Source organism: Desmodus rotundus, chromosome 4 (genome assembly GCF_022682495.2).
Source record: "Desmodus rotundus isolate HL8 chromosome 4, HLdesRot8A.1, whole genome shotgun sequence".
Taxonomy (NCBI): domain Eukaryota; kingdom Metazoa; phylum Chordata; class Mammalia; order Chiroptera; family Phyllostomidae; genus Desmodus; species Desmodus rotundus.
The window spans coordinates 134,349,117-134,367,681 of record NC_071390.1 but is presented as its reverse complement, the minus strand read 5'-3'; positions in this window follow the sequence as shown (position 1 = coordinate 134,367,681).

Genomic DNA, 18,565 nt, shown 5'->3' with positions numbered 1-18,565 from the left:
AGGTGTCTATTTTGAAGGGGACTGAGGTGTCATTATCCTATGTACAATGTTTCTTGTATCTTGTATCTTCTTCAATAAATGTCTCTGTTTTTCATATTATATGGCTGGATACCTTCTGGACAGACCTTGTTGTGTATACGTTACAATATGACCACCACACTAAGTCTAGTAATCATCTGTCACCATGCAAACTTATCACAATATTATTAACTTCATTCCCCTTCACCTTTTTTTTCTTTAAGAAAAAATGTAAGGTGAAATGGAGGATTAGTTGAGCAGGATTGCCCAAGAGGAGAAAATTCCTTCTTTCTGTTTTTATTCTTATTACTCTTGGGGCTCTTCTTCCTAGCTCCTTTCTCTTGCTTCTTTAGTTCTGGTTCTCAGCTTTTCAAATTCTTCATTCTGCCAACAATGTCTCTTATTTATTTATCCATCCAACAAGTTTTTATTGAGGACATGCTATGTGCCAACTATTGGAAATACAGTGATGAATAGAGGTTGGAGCCCTGTTTTAACGACATATATTCTCTAGTGGGAAAACAGACAGTAAACACGTAAACAAACAAATAAGATAATATCTGGTAGTGGTTAACTTGCAGGTAAAAGTGCAAGTTGAAATGTATAAGATGGGGCAATTAGGAAAGGTCTCTTTGAGAGGGTGACATCAAAGCTGAGGCCTGAATGATGACGCTTATCTTCCACAGGCAGGTCACAGTGTTGTAGGCAGGTGCAAAGGCCCCAAAGCGGCCTTGCTGCATTTGAAGGCAGAACCAAGGCCTATGAGGGGGAAAGGGGGTTGTGAGAGATGACATCAGAGACAGGTTCATCAGGTCGGGCTTTAGAGGCCGAGATAAAGATTTTGAATTTGCTTCTGAAGCCAAAGAGCAGTGCTTTTCATACCTTAAGAGGGTGTTTCCTCTTTCAATGTCATAGGTAATATCTTTTTCTAAACCGTTATTATTACTATTATTTTTTCTCTCTTTCAATCCTCATCCGAGAATATGTTTATTGATAAGAGATAGATAGAGAGAAAAACATTGATTTGCTGTTCCACTAAGTTATGCATTCATTGGATGATTCTTGTATGTGGCCTGACTGGGGATTGAACCTGCAACCCAGCTATGTACCCTGACCAGGGATCAAACTACAGCCCTTCAGTTCATGGATGATGCTCCAACCAACTGAGCCACCTAGTGAGGGCATAGGTAATGTCTTACGTGCCCTTCTATCTGTTTTGTAGTTTGGGCTTCTGCTCTGAGAGCCTTATGGATAAGCTACTCCTTTCTCTCCTTGCAGTGGTTGAGCCCTGGGGGAGGCCGGACTCTGGATGGGTGGGGTCCACACTCCAGAGCTGACCATGTCAGTCAGGAGCTGTCTGATGTCAGCTGGGCCAGGAGCACAGCCCCAGGAAACACATTTCTCTGACTGTGGCGAACATCTGGGGTCCCTGTTGGTGTGTACCAGGAAACATAAGAAAGCAAAGACTTTCTGTAAAAATAAAGCAAAGCCATGTACTTTGTTTGTTACCAGTAAGATTTATTTCAAAAAACATTAAATTAAATATTCTTTATTAGTTGAGCAATACTAATAGCTAGCACAGGGGCTGTGGGAGGGAAATGGGGGGAAGCATCTCAGCTTCCATCTGGAGTTACACCAAATGACTTGCTCAAATCTCAAGTGGGTGCATTTTTCTTTTATAAGGTGCAGTAGGTCACTTTTCCCTCATTAATAACATATATGTGATCTGGAAGAGGGAGGCTTTCCAGAGCCTCCGTCAATAAACTCAGCCCACAGCCACTTTGGTCACCCCCTTGGGGTCCCCCAGCATGGCGCTAGTGACTGCAGTGTAGAGTCAAGTCAGGGGCTATGAGTTATGTGGTTAGTGGTGACTGGCCCATAAAATTCTACCATTCTAGGAGAAATAGAATTCTTACAGCCAAGTATCTTATCTGGCTGGAGATTAGATTTATCCTTTCCTTTCATTCATTTAACTCATATTCCCTGAGCACTGACTATATGATAGGCGCTGACTGAACAAGGGCACAGAAACATTGTCCGTCCTTGTGAAACTTCCAGTCTACGTGTATATAGAACTGGGACTTCTAATCTCATCCGGGATTAGGAGCTCATACCAATGAATGTGTGTGCTTGAGTGCTGTTGGAAGCTATAGGGAACAGTTCCGTGTGGAGTGGGGAATGTAGCCCAGCCTCTGACTCAGAAAAGCCAGTAGGGAGTGCAAGTCGGCACACAGGACCCATGCCCATGGATAGGTTCTCCTGTGGGGAATCAGGCCTGCATTGTACCTAAGCTGCTTTGAAGCTTGCTTTTGCTAAAACTCCCTCACCCTGAATTGAGGCAGCAAATCTTTACTGCATATCTTTAAAGTAACTTCCTAAAATCTGTGCTAAACTTCCCAAGTATGGAATGTAACCAGTTCAACCACTCTCCCCTTGATCTGCAACATCCTTCTCTTTGAAGTAATTAGCGACATTCTTTCCTTTGTTATCTGTAAAAGGTAATCCCCTACAGCAAACCTGTTCATAGTACATGAGGACCATCCTCAATGTAATGTACCCATAAAAGCAATAAAAGCTTGTCCAGGCAGGGGTCGGAGCCCTCTTTCCCACTTAGAGAGGGCGGCCATGCCATCTCTTTTTCTCCACAGGACTTCTGTAGTCCATGTGAATTTGTCCATCACAGCCACAACACATGGACCCCGGGGACCAGAGTCCACATCAGGAAGCAAAGTGGTAACTGATACTGGACCCCAGTGTTGGGTAGACAACACGGGGCAGTGGGGTCTGTGGCAAACTACAGAATACTTACCCTCTATAAAGGAGTAGCTATTACTCACCCTAACATATGGTTGTTATATAAAGGGGGCCCAATGTTGCTGAGATCTTTAACCTGTGAAGTAAGAAATCTATATGATTACACAAAATATATTATTTTTAAAAAGGTAGGCAGAAATTTAAGGTTTTGTGAGGTACAAACACAAAAAAATAATTTTAATTAGTTGCCTATATTAAAAATTAGTAACTTGTAAAATGACCAAATAATATAGATTTTTCTATCTAAATATATTCATATAGATAATTCAGATTTTTGTAAGGACCAAGCAAAACATATGTATATGTATTACATATTTTTATATATCTCTGTATCTGTCTCTACATATCAATATCTATGCACATTCAATCAATTTGACCATTGAACTTTTAGTTTGCTTCCTCTGATTTAGAGGAATAAATTTAAAATCACAGTCTTTTCCATGAAAACATAGTCTAATTTATTTTGGATTTACTAACTGCCTGTATGAACTTAAAGGGCTTCAGTAATAGGGCAGGGAAGATCGTGACAAAGCAAGGGAAAAACAGATCAACAGACAGTTATCAAGGAACATATGGGGAGTATCTCCAGCACGAAAATACCATCAGGAGAAATGAAATCCCATCTACTCCAGTTTTATTATGTCTGTAGGACCATCACAAATATGAATCTCAACAGTATGACTTTACCTTCCTTAAATAGAAATTGCCTAGAAAGAAGATCAGCCCCTGTGGGGGAGGAACATGATGTGCATTTAGTGAACTGGCTAGATTTATAAATCACAGAAATATAGCCCAAATATCTGGGACCTCCCCCAGGCCACCTCCTGGGTGAGTCATGATTAGATGATTGTGTTCACTCCAGTTGAGAGCATCATCATCAGACCTCATTAGCTGCCTGGCCATTTCCTTGTCTTCTAAAGAGAATGAATATGGAGATGACCATTGGAAGGGTCATCTGGGCAGCACTTGGCCCAGTTTAAACACAAGGCAGAGTGTTGCAAAAGAACATTAGGAAGTATGAAGCCAGCACATATGTTATCACTGGTAATTTCCAGCATAGCCCTTTCCAATCGACAATCCCAAACACTACTTAAAAGAGCAAGGCTAGCTGAAATTGTCCAGATGTTCACCCTGCTTATGAAATAAAATACCACACAATAAACTGGAAGAGATGACATCAAATTAGTCTGCAAAGCTGGGGTGTTAAATGGAATAAAAAATATCCCTGAAACTTTGCTGCATCTGTGATTGTACTATGTTATAGGCACCTCTGGATTTGGCTAGTTTATATCCGAAAAGCACACATCTGGAAAAAATGTCACAAATGCCTCAGAAGTTAATTTTTTCATTGATAAGAAGTTGCTTTCCTTAGAAAAAGATAGAATAACACCGGTTTCTCTGTTAGGCAGATTCTTCACCTCCAGAAAAGGTAAGGTGTTTCTGTGTATAGCTGGAGACAGCAAAACAGACAGAGAATAATCATAAAGACCAGCTGGAATTCTCGAATGTCAAAGTCCTGAGTCTGATTTGTTTTGATTAAGCCAGAATACTGATATGAGATCTTCTGATACAGTGTGGGTCATCCTGTCCCTATCTTCATGGATCCCCTACCATTTCCATGCACACCAGCTTGACTTACAACAGCCGACGCCTGCTCTTGGGCTCTCGAACTGACTTCACCTGTTGAAATGCCTGCAAATTAATAGGCATCCTTATAAATTACTTTAGAGGGTGGACATACAACCCAGTGCTCTTGCCCCTTGACAGGACAGTTCTAATGTGTATGTGGTAAGGCATTTTCTCAGAGCCTTTCAGATGGATTAAGCTCCGGTTGCCCACTGAGGTAGCTGGCTTAATTATGTGCTCTTATTGACAGACTTACTTCATTTGCCTCATGTATCCTTGAACTCCCCAAATAAACTGTGGGCATTCAGTCCATATCTCAGGGTCTGCTTCTCAGAAGAACCTACTGATACACATTTCTACTCGAATAACTTCCCTCTCCTTAACAGTTAGAGAAAGGAAGCACATCACAACAGTGAGGGTTACTGTAGATGAAAATCAGCTGCAATCTGTAGCCTATGCATCTGCACTGCACTTCGTGGGTATACATCCAAGATAACTTCTGGGGTACCAGCCCTCCCCTTACTCAGTCCCTTGCACCTTCTCTTGTGCTCTGCATTATTTTTCATGTGGGGGTAATTCAAGTTTAGAATACAACACTTAACACTGTCCCTTCCCATCAAATAAAGTGTGGTTGTTGGGGATATCACAAAATACTGCCAGCCAAAGAAATAGAGGGGAGGTGGAACTTCTATGTTAAAACAAAGGTTTCTAATTGTGGTTTTTATTTGCATTTCTCTGATAATTAGTGATGTTAAGCATCTTTTCATATGTCTGTTGGCCATCTGTATGTCCTCTTTGGAGAAGTGTCTATTCAGGCCCTTTGCCCACCGCTCAGAATGGCTATCATCAAGAAATAGCAAACAACAAGTACTGTCAAGGATGTGGAGAAAGGGGAAAACTTTTGCACTATTGGTGGGAATGCAGATTGGTGCAGCCACTGTAGAAAGCAGTATGGAGATACCTCAAAAAATGAAAAATTGATCTGACCTCTTGACCCAGCAATCCCACTTCCGGAAATATATCTGAAGAAACCAAAACACTAATTCAAAAGAACATAAGAACCCCTATGTTTATTGTAGTGTTATTTACAATCACCAAGATATGGAAGCAGCCCACTCATCAGTAGATGGGTGGATAAAACAACTATCGGCATTTACACAATGGAATACTACTCTGCCATAAAAAAGAATCAAATTTTACCCTTTGTGACAACATGGATGCACCTGGAGAACATTATGCTAAGTGAAATAAGCCAGTCAGAGAAAGACAAATACCATATGATTTCATGGATATGTGGCATCTAGTGGACAAACTAAACTAACAAACAAGATAGAGACTCATAGGTAAAGAAAAGGTTGATAGCTATGGAGGTTTAGGGGAAGGAAAGATTGAGCAAAAATGAGAAAGGACTTGTGGACATGGACAAAAGGGTGGAGATGGTAGGGGAGAGGTGGGTATAAGGGGGTTAAATGGTAATGGAAAAATACAACAAAAAAGAAAAACAAAAAAACCCACAGGAGGTTTCAACAAAGATAATATATAATTTGGCCAAGATGGTGGCATAGTTAAAGGTGGTACTCAGATCCTCCCACAACCGCATCAACATTACAACTAAAGTGCAGAACAACCAGCATTCGGAACTGCCTAAAATCTAGCTAAACAGAAGTCCTACAATTAAGGATATAAAGAAGAAACCACATCAAGACTGGTAGAAGGGGCTGATACATAGAACGGACTGGTCACCCATCCACATGTGGTGGATGAAAATTAGGAAGGATAGCTCAGCTGTGGAGGTTCCCCCTGAAGACTGAGGAACCCAGCCCCACACCAGACCCCCACTGGCCTGTGGTGCCAGTGCCAGGAAGAGAAGTCTCCATGGCTTCAGGATATAAAAGCCAGTGGGGATTGTGGCTGAGTGAGACAGAGGCTTCTAGAGGTTTCTAGAGGCTTCAAGGCTTGAATGGGCCCATGCATGACCTTGCTTGAACTTATTAACTCCGGGCTCCAGCACTGGAGCATTTCCAAAGGCGCATATGGGGAGGATGTTAATTGTCTGGAGGGGCATCTGTCTCTCAGACAGAAGTGCTGGCAGAGGCCATTGTTCCTTTTCTGAGCCCTCCCTGCATAGAGGTGGCTGGCAGGCACCATATCTGAGTCTCTGTCAACCTACTTATCACTGTTTTCCCCCCTTTGATTATTCCCAGAGACCCCACCCCACCTAACTTGAGGGCCCACCCAAGCTGTTTCCAGTGGCTTTTCCAGATGAATAGGTTATCTTGGCTCACGCTTCAGCCTTTCCTAAAATCTCTCAAACAAGCAGCATCTGGCCTCAGTATGACCCATACCTCTCACTAAGTGTCCCCAGGCCTGGCACTAGCAGAAGCCAGTCTTGATTCCTAGGTACTCCTTTCCTGGGCATCTCTAAGCTCAGCACAAGTAACAGCCAACTGCATATTTCTTTATAGTTCATGCTGGGTGGCCCTGGGCAGAATATAGGCAGTGGCTGACTTTGCCTGCACCTCCCAGAAAACCCGAGAGCCAGAGCACTGGGTAGACAGCTGCAGACCACACTGATGTACTAACCAATCACCGCCACAAGTGACAAACCCAAGGGGAAGCCTCAGTGGGCACTAGAACCCCATAGAAATAAGTCCTGCTCCATGGAGTGGGCCCCTGCACAGCTGATCTTCCATAGTGGTTGTAGCCAGTCCTTGCAGTTGATTGGCCTGGGGGTATATGCCCCCAGCAATCAACAGCAATCAAGGCTCAACTACAAAAGGAGGGTGTACACAGCCCACAGGGAATGGGGCAAGGGGGGGCACACCTGGAATGTCCAGATCAGGTGACTGGGGAGGCTGTACCTCTGAACCCTTCAGAACACCTACTACATGTGGCCACTTCACAAAACCCAGGAGACATAGCAGCCCTACCTAATATACAGAAACAAATTCAGGGAGGCTGTCAAAATGAGGAGACAAAGAAACTTGTTCTAATGAAAGAACAGAACAAAACTCCATAAAAAAAACTAAGCAAAATGGTGATAAGGAAACTACTTGATACAGAGTTCAAAAACACTTGTTATAAGGATGCTCAATGATCTTAGGGGAAGAACAGATAAATTTAGAGGGAAATTTTAAAAAGAGCTAGGAAATATAAAAACAGAGCTAGAAAACATAGAAAAGAGACAGTCAGAAATGAAGAATACCTTACAGGGAATCAACAGTGGAGTAAATGAAGCAGAGGATCAAGTCAGATATTTGGAAGATATGGAAGCAGAAAACACCCAATCAGAATAGCAAAAAGAAAAAAGATTCCAAAAACAATTATGATAGTATAAGGAGTCTCTGAGAAAACTTCAAGTACCCCAACATTCATATCATGGGGGTACCAGAGGGAGAAGAGAGAGAGCAAGGATTTGAAAACCTATGTGAAAAAGTAATGTTGTAAATTTTCTTAACCTGGTGAAGGAAATAGACACAAGTCCAGGAAGTGCAGAGAATCCCAAACAAGAAGAATGTAAACAGGCCTACCAAGACACACCATAATTAAAATTCCAAAGGTTGAAAACAGAGAATCTTAAAAGCAGCAAGAGAAAAGCAGTTAGTTACCTAAAAGGGAATTCCCATAAGACTGTCAGCTGATTTCTCAACAGAAACTTTGTAGGCCAGAAAGGATTGGCAAGAAATATTCAAAGTGATGAGAAGCTAGGACTTACAACAAAGATTACTCTACTGAGCAAAATTATTATTTACAATTGAAGAACATATAGATAGCTTCCCAGACAAGAAAAAGCAAAGGGAGTTCATCATTACCAAACCAGTATTATGTGAAATGTTAAAGGGTCTTCTTTAAGAAGTAAAAGAATAAAAAGATTAAAAATATGAACAATAAAATACAGGGGTGAGCAAAAGTAGGTTTATGGTTGTGAGTACAAAAACATAGAGTTTATTCTGGTATTGTTTTTTAATTAATTATTGTATTATTTATTTCCATTACAACTGTAGGGCTGCTTTTGCCCACCCCTGTACATATCTGTCCACAATTGAATCTATAAAACAAAATAAACAAACACACAGAACAGAAACAGACTCATAGATACAAAGAACACTTTGTTGCCAGATGGGAGGGTGTTGGGGAGATGGGTGAAAAGGAGGAAGGGATTACAAACTACAAGTTGGTCGTCACAGAATAGTTACAGGGATGTAAAGTACAGCATAGGGGATATAGTCAATAATATTGTAATAACTTTGTATGGTGTCAGATGGGTACTAGATTTACTGGGATTACCAGTTAGTAAATTATATAATGTCTAACCATTGGGTTTTACATCTGAAACTGGAAAGTATCCAGACTAAAGAGTGTCCAGAAAGTATCCATCCATGTATATGAAAAATAGAGACATTTATTGAAGAAGATACAAGATACAAAAAAGATTGTAGTACATAGGACAATGACACCTCAGTCTCCTTCAAAGTAGGCACCTTGGGATCTCACGCAGTTCTCCCAAACACCATGAGCTGCCCCATCATATTTTCCTGAATCTTATCAATGGCTGAAATCTCTTCCCTTTCAAAGGTGATTATAGTTTTGGAAAAAGCCAGAAGTTGCAGGGCACCAAATCTGGGCTATTAGGGATCTGAGTCACCTGGGTGACTTCATGTTTCAACAAAAAACTTCATGGGACGTGATTCATGAGCGGGCACATTGTTGTGATGAAGCTGCTGAGCACCAGTTGCTCATAGCTGCGGCCTTCTGAATCATTTGCAAACAGTTTCCGCAGAGGAATGTTTAAGTTTAACGCAAAATCTGATGCAGATTCATTACTCTACTAGCTCAGTCATTTTGAATGCGATGGCCACACAGTACATATGCTTACTAAATGGTATCTACAGCCCCCACTGACTAGTTCAGTGAAGTCATAATTGTTCACTCATGTGCATTCCAGTCTACTCTCCTTGGCTGCCAGATTACATCGATGTCACGCAAACTGTTCTCATTATATTAACAATGGCTGGACTTTTTCCAGGCAGACCTTGTTTTGCCCATCAACTGTAATTGAAAAATAAAAAATTCTTTCAAGTGAAAAAAAGATGCAAATCAGAGTTTTGTCTGCTTAAGAAAATTTTGAGATATTTATTAAAGCTAGATTCCCAGTCTTAAGCCTCAAACATTTGATTCAGTGTTTCTGGAGTGAAATCCAAGTACTTGTACTTTTAATAAATGTTGCACTTTTAAAACATATCTCCAAATTCTTTGACACTCTTGGCATTGAAATTTGGATTCTATTCCCCCTTTCCCTGACAGTGCAGTCACTGCTTGACCAACAGAATACAGGGGAAGGGCTGTGCAGCCTTCTGGGCCCAGGACTTAAGAAACCAGTAGTTTTTACTTCCTGTCTTTTGGGATGCTTATTTTTGAACCAAGCCTCTGTGCTACAAGGAAGCTAAGCAGCTGTGTGGTGAAGCTCCTTATAGGTCTTCCAGGCAACAACCCCAGCTGAGGGCCCAGGTGACACCCAGTCATAACCCCAAGACACATGAGTGAGCCAGTCTTCCAGAGTCCAGTCCCTGAATGTGGGGCACCTTGGAGCAGCACCTCTGAAAGCTCTCAGAGGAGAGACAAGGCAAGGTGGCCATACTCTGCCTAAATTGATGAATGATTATTTTTCTTACATTTGGGTTTGTTCACTAAACGATGCTAACCAGAACAACAAATTCTCCAGGTGATGCTTAAGTATATGGATCACACACCTTGAAAAATATGATTTCTGATCCTCCGGTGTGTCAGAATATTATGCAGGAGTGAATGGGAGTAAAAACTATTAAAGACAATAAGGTGGTGAGTAGTTAAACACACAGGAAAAATATTTTTATATGAGGTATCCATTGGTAATGCGGAGAGCATGAATTTCAGTCTGCACATGCAGGTATATAGGAGATAACTTCCAAGAATTTTGATAATGTAACTTGATTTATTCCTTTCCTCATCTATACCTTTGCAATGCTGAGGCACCAAGGGTTTTTTGATCTTGACCATCATGTCTTCACTTTTTGGCATCTACTGATCTTGGTCCCATGTCTGACAACACATCAGAGTAAATAAGTGAAGAGAGCCAGTTTTAAGACAACAGAGACAGCTGCTACTTTGCTCTAGCTTATTGTTGCCAGAAGAGAATATGGGATGGGGTACCAGACATCCTGATATTTTAAGAGAATCCTGAAATGAGCATTGTTATGTAGAATCTCCTGGTATTAGCTGTGTGTTATAAAGACAAGATTTTAACATATATTACAAAGGTCAAACAAAGCATATCTGTGGGCCAGCCTTGTAGCCTGACTGTATGTTTTGACTTAGTTAATTTTATGTATGTGGGGGCTATAGAGGAATACAAAAGGGAAAAACAGAGAAAAGAGTTAAAAGGAATATTGGAACCAAAAGCCTACCTGTGAGTTTTTCAAAAAACATTATCCCAGTGAAGAATAAGGAATAAGGAACAATATAAAACTTAAAGAAAAAAAAGATTTCAGTCTAGTTTTAAGTGAGGGCAGTAGTTTTTCTGTGTGTAAAGTAATCAGCTAAGCAACGAGCAGTGTCTTGTCCTGAGTTGAGAGCCCAGAGCCCAGGGCTTTGAGCATTCCACATAAAGCAAACAAAATATAACCAGAGACATTGAAATTAAGAACAATGTAACAATAGCCAGAGGGGAGTGGGGAGGGGATAGTGGGGAGACGGGTCTACAGGAGCTACTATAAAGGACACATGGACAAAATCAAGGGGGAGGGTAGAGCTGGGGGAGGGAGGTGGGACTGGCTGGGGTGGGGTGGAGGGATAGGGAGAAAATGAAGACAATTATAACTGAATAAAAATAAAAAATAAAAAATTTAAAATATAAAAAAAAAAGAAGAGAGGGGAGTGGAGAGAATGCAGTAGGGGAGGGCTGTGAAGCTCCAAGAAGTCAATTACAGATTTAAGTAAGCAGGCTTTCTGGCAGCCAGTTTGTATAGGTTCAGACTCTAAAGCAGAAACTGTTGAAATTTGCAACTAGCTCTTCATTTTGAATATGACTCCATTCCAAAAGTAATCATGAGTCCTCTCTGACATAATCACAGCTCTTTAAGAGTTTACTTTTAAAATGTTAATTAAAAGAATATATTAAACTTGGGAGTACAAAAAGTGAACAAGACAAAGAGGAATGCAAAGGTTTGCTGGATGAATGTAGGTCAACAGGGATGTAACGAGGAAGGAGAGCTTAGTGCAGATGTCCTGGTTGCAGTCCAGCTCCTAGACCAATGGTGTTGCTTTATTGGGCAAGGCCAAAAGGAAGATCACATACAAGTTGGGAGATAGATCAGATAATTGGTCTGAAGTTCTTCATAATATGAGTCCTACCTTTCCTTTTGGAAGGCATGGGTGAGGGCATTTGGGGAATGCATAAGAGTAAAGGAGTATTTACATTTAGGACTCTTACTGATGGTGACAAACCAAAAACCAACTGTAATTGTTCTAATAAAAAAAGGGAAATATTTGCTCATACAACTGACTGGTCCAAAGATAGAAATGGTGTAGCTCTTTTCAGGATCTCTAATGATGTTATCAGGATTCAGTTATTTTTTTCTGTTGACTAAAAACTAGCCTAGAAGCTTCAGATAAGTATCTGAGACCTAGGTTTAGGTCCAGTGAAAAAGCGAGCATCTTATTCTTGTTGCTTAAGCCCAGGTTCCTGGTTTAGCTCCAATTCCACCAACCTGAATCACATGCCAGCTCTTGAGCCAATCATGTGGCCAAGGGAAGATGAGCACTCTCTCAGAGCCCAAGGGACTAGGGCTGTTCTCACAAGCCAACATCAAAGCTTTTGTTTTTTCCCAGTCTTTTTTCTCTCTGTGCTTCAGTTTGGGTCCTTGTATTCATCCTCTGTCAATGAATATTGTCTCCTCTTGTGTCCCATCTGCTGCTCAACCAATCTGTTGAATTCTTACATTAATATATCACATTTTCTATTTAAAAATGTCCATTAGATTATTTTTTATGGATTCACACAAAACTATATACAAGTGTATTTAAAGAAGAATTATTTTTGGCAGCTAAAATAGGAACCAAAATAATTTCTATCAAAAGTGAACGCATAAATAGTGTTATATTCATAGAATGCAATAGCACATACATAGTAACAAAAATGAATCAACTCCAACTATATCCAAAATCATGAATGAAAGTCAAAAAAAATAAAAGACAAGTAAGTCAGATGAAAAATAATATGTGTTCCTTTTTATATAAAGTTCAAAACAGGTGAAACCATAATAGCTAGGCATATTTGTTTAGGTAGTAAAAGTATAAATAAAAGCAAAGAAATAATTACTAACAAAGCCAGTGTATATACTTTTTGGTAGATGCTTTAAATTTTGTAATGATAAAAGTATAAGATAAAGGAAAGGGATAGCCAAGGATTTTGGCAAACCCATGAGAACATAAATAGTTTTCCTCTGCCTTTGACCTCTATAGTCATCTGCTGCTGTTGCCTCCTTTGAAGATCATCCCAAACTTTCCACAGTGATGGCTTGAACTTTTGTCCTAGAAAAGTGGTAAACACCATTATCTCCAGAAGTCCTCTGTTAAATTTTATGTTAACTGATCAGGTAGAAAAGATGTCAGTGTGTGCTCTAGAAAGAGTTATATCACCTCTCTTACCACTGGCATAATAGGTGGTGGGATCCATGAGCAAACATGAGATAAACCCTAGCTCACAGAAGGTGGAAATAAGAGACACTAGCTTATACCCTGGGAGTTAAACTATAAAATCATATCATTATTAATTAAGGCAGAGATTTTCAAATTCCCACTAAATAATAAGTAAGATCTGTTTAGTACTTACTAAGGCTAATGTGCTAAAGGCTTGACAAGTATAATACAAGAACCTTGCAAATTAAAAGGGATTATTTTCTTAATATTGCAATGGAGGAATGATGTTTAGGACATTTTCCATAAAGTCCTCAAGGTCGTGTGCCCAAGAAGTGGCAAAAATGCGCTTCAAATTGAGAACGCCTGGCTCCTGAGCTCCTGTTCTGTACCCCCTCATTGTAATCTCTCTACCATAGAGATACAATAGCTCCCAGACCTGAACAAGACTGGAGGGCTCCACTGTTCATGGTGTTATTGAGCGGCAGATGTGTGAAAAATCAGAGTAATCTGGGAGGGCTAATTCATGCATTGTTCAGGGAGAGGAAGACCTGCCAATAGATTCTAGTTTTCATGATCCCTATGGTTTAAGGCTATTTCTGTAGTGGAGCTGGATATATCAGGCCTTCTTAGCCTCACAACAGTACACATTTTAATTATGCAAATAATCTCATCTTCTGAGTTCTTGGTTAGCAATCAACTTTCTGATTATAATTTGACTTTCCAAAAAGAGCTCCTTAGAATTCGGAGTCTGTGCCAATTTGAGTATTCTGGTGTGTGTGATGGCTTTTATTTCTCATTGTCTACCAACATTTTTATTTAACTTCTTTGAGCACATTAGTTGATGTTATCTGGTGGGTGATTGTCACATGATGAGGCAGAATAAGCCATAAAGCCATTAAATATCAGTGAAGTGATATGGTTCAGAGGTTCATAGGGGTGTGGAGGGCTGAATTGTGCCCTTTTTTGCCCACCTCCCTGCCAATTATGTGTTGAGTCCTTGACCTCCAGCGTGATGGTATTTGGAGATGGGATCTTTGGGAAGTAAATAGGCTTAGATGGGGATGAGGTTATGAGGGTGGGGGTCCCATGATGGGAATAGTGTCCTCATAAGAAGAGGTGCTAGAGAGCTACTTCTCTCTCTCTCTCTCTCTCTCTCTGCCTCTCTGCTTTTTCCCCTCACACTCTGCACAAAGAGGTCACACGATCACACAGCTAGGTGGCACTCAGTCATCTACAAGCCAGAAAGCACTCTCACCAGAATTAGACCATGATGGCCCCTGATCATGGACTTCTGCACTGTAACAAAATATATTTTTTTATTTAAACTACCAAGTCTATGGATTTTGTTATGGCAATGTGAGGAGATGGATACAAGGGGTCAGTGGAATACAGGGAGGTGGCCCTGCTTTGAATGATTGAAAGAGGGTATGGTGAGGTAGGAAAGCTCAAGAAACATGAAAGGTCATCCCTAGAAAATGAAAAACCCAGAGATAATCATTTTAGGAGAAGAAATATGAAAAGCTCCCTTTGCTTTCTTTAGGACTGTGTTACACCTGGTATTCGGTACCAGGCCTTTCATCTTTGACTGTCCTTTGTTTTCTGCATTGTTTTATTCAGTAGAAGAGCAGCAGTCATGTCATCAGCACTCAGACACTTTTATTTATTTTTTTTCTGCTGTTGTATGTTTAAGTTGCTTCATTTTATAAGTATGTTTTATTGATTATGTTATTACAATTGTTCCACTTTTTCCTCTTTTGTCCCCCTCCATCTGGTACCCCTATTCCCTCCAACAATAACCCCCTTAGTTCATGTCCATGGGTTGTACATATAAGTTCTTTGGCTACTCCATTTCCTATACTATTCTTACCCTCCCCCTGCCTTTTCTGTACCTACCATTTATGCTTTTTAATCCCTGCACCTTTCCCCCCATTCTCCTCCCTCCCAGCTGATAACCCTCCAAATGATCTCCATACCTATGATTCTGCTCCTGTTCTGGTTGTTTGCCTAGTTTGTTTGTTTGTTTTGTTTTGTTTTAGATTCAGTTGTTGATAGTGAATCTGTTGCCTTTTTAGTGTTCATGGTTTTGATCTTCCTCTTTTTCTTAAATAACTTTAAGAAAAGTTAAAGTCCCTTTAAGATTTCATGTAATAATAGCTTGGTGCTGATGAACTCCTTTAGCTTTAATTTGTTTGGGAAGCACTTTATCGGTCCTTCCACTCTAAATTATAACTTTACTGGATAGAGTAATCTAGGTTGTAGGTCCTTGCTTTTTATTTCTTGGAATACTTCTTGCCAGTCCCTTCTTGTCTGCAAAGTTTCTTTTGAGAAATTAGCTGATAGTCTTATGGGAACTCCTTTGTATGTAACTCTCTGCTTTTCTCTTGCTGCTTTTAAGATTCTCTCTATATTTAACCTTTGGCATTTTAATTACGATGTGCCTTGGTGTGGTCCTCTTTGGGTCCAACTTCTTTGGGACTCTGTGCTTCCTGGACTTGTATGTCTATCTCCTTTGCCAAATTAGGGAAGTTTTCTTTCATTATATTTTCAAATAAGTTTTCAATTTCTCGATCTTTCTCTTCTCCTTCTGGCACCCCTGTGATTTGGATGCTGGCACATTTGGAGATGCCCCAGAGTCTTCTTATACTATCCTTGTTCTGATTCCTTCTTTCTATTCTGGTTGCAAGTTTCTTTCTTTCTTATGTTCCAAATTGTTGATGTGAATCCCAGCTTCCTTCCCTTCACTGTTGAATCCCCGTAGATTTTTCTTTATTTTACTTAGTGTAACCTTCATGTTGTGGCTGTATTCAGTGAGTTCTTTGAGTATCCTGATCACCAGTGTTTTGAACTCTGCATCTGATAGGTTGGCTATCTCCATTTAGTTTAGTTCTTTTTCTGGGCTTTTGTTCTGTTCTTTCATTTGCACCATATTCCTTTGTTTTCTCAATCTGGCAGCATCCCTGTGTTTGTTTCTGTATATTAGGTAGAGCTGGGTTGATTTACTGTAAAAGGCATTTGTAAATTGTGTGGAACAGAGCCTTAGGTAATCCCCAGGGAGGGGCAAACTGTTACACCACTTTGTAGCTCTGGGTGGGGGGAGGGCTCACAGCTCAGAGAGGAGACTGTGTTGCTGCTTGGTGTCTTGGAGTTTGTCCAGTACTCACCCCCTTTCCAGTCACTTCACCCACTCTCCATATGAGACTGATGCCCTTCCAGCTGTTGTCTTAGCGTTGAGTCCCAAAGTGGGTAGGTTTGTGTATGTTTTAAAACAATGTGGGCTGTTTAAACAAAGTTTTCTGAAAATCCAGTAATTTATTCTGCTGCAACAACCCCCACTGGTTTTTAAGCCAGAAGTAATACGGATTTCTCTTCCCAGCGCTGGATCCCTGGGCTGTGCAGTCTGGCTTGGCCTAGGGCTAGGATCATTCACTCCCAAGGCATCCCTCCCAATTTTTATCCACCACTGTGAATGTGGGATTACCCATGCCCCTTCCACCACCACCTCTCTGTGCCACACTGTGTCTCCTCACCTCTTCACCCTATCTTCATGTCTCTGCTCCTCCTATCCTTCTGGAAGAATGCAGCTTCTTTAAATCCTTGGTTGTTAGACTTCCATACAGTTCGATTTTCTGACAGTTCTGGGTGTTATTTGTTTGGTATGTAGTTGTAATTCCTTCTTGTGGTTTGTGAGGAGGCAAAGCATGTCTACTTATGCCTCCATCTTGACTGGAAGTCAACACTTAGAACAATTCTAGAAAGTAAAAAAAAAAAATTCAACCCACTAAAAATATTTCATTACATAGTATTCCTTTTGCAGATCATTCTTTCCTTTCTGGGAAAGAATCAAGTTATAAAACTTTAGGCAGTACTTTTAAATGGTGTTTGATTTTTTAAAAGCTTAAGCATCTGACCATGGTTTTTCCAAGTCAAACAGTGGTTTAAAAACTAAGAGGCTTTGAAGTCAGAGGTCTGTAAAGCTGTGAGCTTGCTTCTTTCTCTGTATCCTGAAATAGTTGGTGAGATCATATGAGAAGATTTGTACAGATATTGTTTGTGTTTCTCTACATGGAAGACCATTTCTTAAGAGTCTGCCCTATAAACTTTAGTTAGGTTCTGTAATACACTGAGCCACTTTTTTGAAATGTATTTAAAAAATTTGATATGCTGATGAAAAGTTATTTAACCATGCTGTTATTACTTTTAAACATGAAAGGGTTATTTTGTCTTTATTTTTCATATAATGAACAGAAAGTCCCATAGTTTACGAAGCCCACATAACAATCTTTGACCAATACTGATTTTAAACTCACAATGTAATGACAGGAGCCTTTTTAAAGAATTTAAATGTCTCAAAAATAATAGTTATCCTTTACATTGTACCTACAACATGCCAGCCACAATCCTTGTGATCTTGCATCATTTTTTTACTATTGCAGGACACCAGCATTGGAAATAAGTAATGGATTAAAAATGTGAGTAGTTAAGTTGCTGGACCAAGACACATTACTAATGAGAGGCTGGGTCAAAACTCTCCAACTCTCTCACTATGAAATTCACTTTCTTTTTACTCTTATGCCATGTGACATCCATAATGATATTTACATTTCTGGAAAGACCATATAAATCTATTAATAATTAATTTTAATTATAGAATAAGAGAAAACTCTCAATAAGGCTAAAAATGGACATTAATGATCCAGTGACTTGAGTGCCATTTCATTTTTCTATTGTTGAAATTTTTCAAAGCAAAACTTATTTAAAAAAAAAATGGTGTTAAGTGTGTCCTGGGAGAGAAGGAGGACCAGAAGGACTGAGGAATGTTTTACCAGCAGCTTCTAACCTTGCAGAGATGACTGACCATCAAGGTATTGATCTGCAGAGCTTACAATAATCATAATAATTCACATTTATAGAGAATTTGACTTTTTAGGTCAGAGAAAAATTGTCTGGAAGAAAACAAGACAACTAACTGGATCAGAAAAGAAACCATACCACATAGATTAGATTAGCTTTCTCTGGGAAACTCTGATTGGATCAATGTTTCTCTGGGAGAGTTGGGGAATTCTAGGTTACAAATAGTCACCAGGGAAGCAGTCTACCTGCAAAATGCAATAAATACAAAAGAAGTTTGAAATTGGAAATTGATTTGTTATAACAATACATGAAATGAAGAAGGATGATGAAGTTGAGGTAGTTACAAGCCTGAGTAGGAGGAGGTTTACCTGAAAAATAGGTGTGAAAGGGCATTTTTGTGAGCAGTTTCCTGAACTAAAGAAGGAAGGATGGTTGGTCTGTTTGGTGGATCTATTTCTGTAGAGAGGGAGGGGACTCATTAGTTTGCCTAGGTAATGTTCCTAGGATAATCCAACTCCCACAGTTCTGATTCTGTATTCTCCAAGCAACCTTCAGATGGTAATTGAGTTTTCCAGATATA